This window comes from Rhinoraja longicauda, chromosome 38 (genome assembly GCF_053455715.1).
Source record: "Rhinoraja longicauda isolate Sanriku21f chromosome 38, sRhiLon1.1, whole genome shotgun sequence".
Classification (NCBI taxonomy): domain Eukaryota; kingdom Metazoa; phylum Chordata; class Chondrichthyes; order Rajiformes; family Arhynchobatidae; genus Rhinoraja; species Rhinoraja longicauda.
Genome location: NC_135990.1, coordinates 8,607,192 through 8,611,763, shown reverse-complemented (window position 1 = coordinate 8,611,763; position 4,572 = coordinate 8,607,192). Strand labels below are relative to the sequence as shown.

The 4,572-nt window shown below is 53.0% G+C and overlaps 1 protein-coding gene across 1 annotated transcript in view; it reads right to left on the bottom strand.

The window, feature by feature from the left end:
* Positions 1-489: 489 nt before the first annotated feature.
* LOC144610867 (SH2 domain-containing adapter protein F-like) overlaps positions 490-4,572 on the bottom strand; it is a 103,688-nt gene continuing 99,605 nt past the window's right edge. Inside the window, exon 6 of the mRNA XM_078429836.1 lies at positions 490-4,572. This exon is cut by the window's right edge and continues 607 nt beyond it. The gene's annotated coding sequence lies outside the window, so the exon portion shown is untranslated.

Sequence of the window (4,572 nt, the reverse complement as noted above, 5' to 3'; positions counted from 1 at the left end):
GTGTTTGGGTGTGTAATTGTGTGTGCGTGTGTGTACGCGCGTGTAGTGTGCGTGCGTGGTGTGTGTGCGTGGGTGTGATATGCATGTTGTGTGTGTGATATGCATGTTTTGTGTGTGTGTGGTGTGTGTGCATGGTGTGTGTGCAATTGTGTGTGTGATATGCGTGTTGTGTGTGATATGCATGTTTTGTGTGTGGTGTGTGTATGTGCGTGTTGTGTGTGTGCAATTGTGTGTGCGATATGCGTGTTGTGTGTGTGATATGCATGTTTTGTGTGTGTGTTGTGTGTGTGTGGGGGCAATTGTATGTGTGATATGCGTGTTGTGTGCGTGTGTGCGTGGTGTGTGTGATATGCGTGTTGTGTGTGTGTGCGTGGTGTGTGTGATATGCGTGTTGTGTGTGTGTGTGCGTGTGCTATGCGTGTTGTGTGTGTGGTGCATGTTCATTGATCCATCAGCCAGCCACCACAAGTATTGCAGATCAGGAAACATTTTTAATAAATAATCCAGTCAGGCTGCAGAGTTCAGGGACACGAGCTTGAGGCAGTCATCAGAAGCACACGGCCCCCTCGCCCAGACTGGGCGACACGTTTTCGGGGGTGGGGGATTACAAGTGCACTCCCGTAATTTTGTCCGGATTAAAGGAGGTGCTGGAGCTCTGGTTGCTGGGAATTCGTTGGGTGGACCTGTACTAGAAACGTATCAGAACAGGTTTTAAAGCCCTCCAAGATTGGGAACGATAAATGAATTACTGCTGGTGATAATAGCATTTAGAAAAAGACATCCCGTTATTCACCGAGTTAGGTTCATGCTTCCAGTCAATGACAATAGACACAAAAAAAGCTGGAGTAACTAGGCGGGACAGGCAGCATCCCTGGTGACGTTAATGGCCACACTCAGATGCGATCTCTAGCCTTTGCCCAGCCCTGGAGCTGAGTTCATTCGGCACCCTCTCCCCAGGCACCGGTTAACAGTGGTTCCTCAGGAGAGCAGCCTCTTGTCTCCCCCCACCAGCCCCACGATCCTCCACGTATTTTCTTCGATTAAATGTCGGGAGCGAGATGCCACAGGGTCTTTCCCACTGGTTATTGGGGGCTGGCGCTGAGGAATTGTTACGGGATGGTCGGCCATCCCTGTGGACACCATTCACCTCACCCCCGTCCCTGGTCTGCAGGGTGAGCCATGTTAAGCCCCTGTCCCACTCAGGCGATTGTTTAGACGACTACAGGCGACTAGGTCGTCGCCACACGGTTGCCGGGTGTCGCCTGTACGGTCGTGAGTCGTCTCCAAAGAGTCGTGGCGTTTCTCTGGTCCCCGCTGGGTTTTGAAATGTTAAAATAAAATTCGGCCACTGATGGTTTGACGCCAATGATCGTAGCTTGACGTCTCCTGACGGGGGCGCTGTCGTAGGTTGTCGCCAGGTGACATAGGTCGTCGCCGGTGCTGACTTCGGTGAATTCCATTGGCGACTACCTACGTCAACCGGCGACGGGTACCGGCGTCAAAACCGGAGGCCAAAACGACGTGAATTGTCTTCAGTTGTCACCGACACGGTCGTAGCTTGCCGCGGGTAGACGTAGGTCGACTTCGGTTGTCGTAGATTGTCGTAGGTGCGGTCGTAGGTGGACGTCCTAAGTCGCGACGATTGGGTCGCCGGTTGTCGGTAGCTTGCCCTAGCTTATCATATCATATCATATATATACAGCCGGAAACAGGCCTTTTCGGCCCTCCAAGTCCGTGCCGCCCAGTGATCCCCGTACATTAACACTATCCTACACCCACTAGGGACAATTTTTACATTTACCCAGCCAATTAACCTACATACCTGTACGTCTTTGGAGTGTGGGAGGAAACCGAAGATCTCGGAGAAAACCCACGCAGGTCACGGGGAGAACGTACAAACTCCTTACAGTGCAGCACCCGTAGTCAGGATCGAACCTGTGTCTCCGGCGCTGCATTCGCTGTAAAGCAGCAACTCTACCGCTGCGCTACCGTGCCGCCCTAGCTTGACGTCGACCGGGTGGTAGGTTGTTGTAGCTTGTCGTAGACATTGTCGTGCGGGGGTCCAGTCGCCGTTTTTCGGTGACCTGCTACGACTTTGACAGTCGCCGACAGTGGCCTAAAAAATCGCCTCAGTGGGACAGGCCCCTTAATGTGGACCAGTTCAGACATGCATCATAGTCCAGGTTAGATACAGATTAAAGTTCCCTCCACACTGTCCTGCACTAGTCCCGGGCCAGGGATAGCCCAGGTTAGATACAGATTAAAGAAGGGTCTCGACCCAAAACGCCACCCATTCCATTCTCTCCAGAGATGCTGCCTGACCCACTGAGTCACTCCAGCTTTTTGTGTCTATCTTCGGTGTAAACCAGCACCGGCAGTTCCTTCCCACACACCAAGCTCCCTCTGCGGTCCCCTGGATTAGTCCTGGGAGAGGGAGTCTGAAGAAGGGTCTCGACCCGAAACGTCACCCATTCCTTCTCTCCAGAGATGCTGCCTGACCCGCTGAGTTACTCCAGCATTTTGTGATACCTTCGATTTGTACCAGCATCTGCAGTTATTCTCCTACACAGAAGGAACTGAAGTTACTGGTAATGAAGTTGTTTTTCGTTTGGGCTGATAGCACTGGTTTCTGGTTTCTGAATTTCAACGTCAGAAGCAGGTGGACACCATTTTGATAGCACAGTTAAGGACCCCACCCCACCCAGGACAGGGTCAATGGAGGTGAGGTACAGAGTGGAGGTACCTCAGGATGGAGACGGTGTGGGTTAGATACAGAGTGGAGCTCCCTCCAACACCGCCCCACCGCACGCTCCCAGAGCAGGGACGAGAGAGAGGTTGACTACAGAGTGAGGCTCCCTCCACACTGTCCGGCACGGTGGCGCAGCGGTAGAGTTGCTGCCTTACAGCGAATGCAGCGCCGGAGACCCGGGTTCCATCCCGACTACGGGCGCCGTCTGTGCGGAGTTTGTACGTTCTCCCCGTGGGTTTTCTCCGAGATCTCCGGTTTCCTCCCACACTCCAAAGACGTGCAGGTTTGTGTATGTTGATTGGCTTGGTATAAGTGTAAAAATGTGCGTAGGATAGTGTTAGTGTGCGGGGATCGCTGGGCGGCGCGGACCCGTTGGGCCGTAGGGCCTGTTTCCCCGCGTTGTATCTCTGAACTAAACCCCATCCAGCATCTTCAGTTCCTTCTTATACACTCTCAGGGTGAGACATGGAGTGAAATTCTCTCTGCACTGCCCAATAACACGTGCCCAGGGTTGGGGAGCTATAAGGTAGAGAGGCAGCAACTCTGATTAGCAACAGAGTGAAGCTCCCTCCCCACCATCCCACCACACACTCCCAGCCTAACCTTTCTGTCATGGGCCTCCTCCAGTGCCATAGTGAGGCCCACCACAAATTGGAGGAACAGCACCTCATATTTCGCCTGGGCAGCTTGCAGCCCAGCGGTATGAACATTGACTTCTCCAACTTTAGATAGTTCCTCTGTCCCTCTCTTCCCCCTTCCCCTTCCCAGTTCTCCCACTGTCTTCCTGTCTCCAACTACATCCATTCTTTGTCCCGCCCCCTCCCCTGACATCAGTCTGAAGAAGGGTCTGGACCCGAAACGTCACCCATTCCTTCTCTCCTGAGATGCTGCCTGACCCGCTGAGTTACTCCAGCTTTTTGTGATACCTCCCAGGACAGAAGCAAGTTAGATACAGGGTAGAGCTCGTTCCACACCGTTCCACACCACACTCCCAGGACTGGGACAATAGACAATAGGTGCAGGAGTAGGCCATTCGGCCCTTCGAGCCAGCACTGCCATTCAATGTGATCATGGCTGATCATTCTTAATCAGTACCCCATTCCTGCCTTCTCCCCATACCCCCTGACTCCGCTATCCTTAAGAGCTCTATCTAGCTCTCTCTTGAATGCATTCAGAGAATTAGCCTCCACTGCCTTCTGAGGCAGAGAATTCCACAGATTCACAACTCTCTAACTGAAAAAGTTTTTCCTCATCTCAGTTCTAAATGGCCTACCCCTTATTCTTAAACTGTGGCCCCTGGTTCTGGACTCCCCCAACATTGGGAACATGTTTCCTGCCTCTAACGTGTCCAACCCCTTAATAAGGGCTAATACGCTGCTCACCGACACACCAAGGTATGGCCGCTGGAAGAGGCAGCAGTTGGTTTCTCATTTCCCCACCCTGCTTACACCTCCCTCAGATTCACAGATGTCTTTTGAAGAGGCCTGTGCCAGCTCAGTGCCCTCTGCGCCCTGGACTCTGAACGGGTACAGATCTGCCTGGCTCAATGCCGGAACCAACAGGAACAACTCTGCATAAATAGTCCAGCAAAGGTTCCCGCGGCCGACACACAATGCTGGAGTCACTCAGCGGGTCAGGCAGCATCTGTGGAGAGAAGGAATGGGTGGCGTCTCGGGTCGAGACCCGTCTTCAGGAATGGGTGACGTTTCGGGTCGAGCTCTCTCTTCAGGAATGGGTGACGTTTAGGGTCGTGACCCTTCTTCAGGAATGGGTGACATTTCGGGTCAAGCCCTCTCTTCAGGAATGGGTGACGTTTCGGGTCG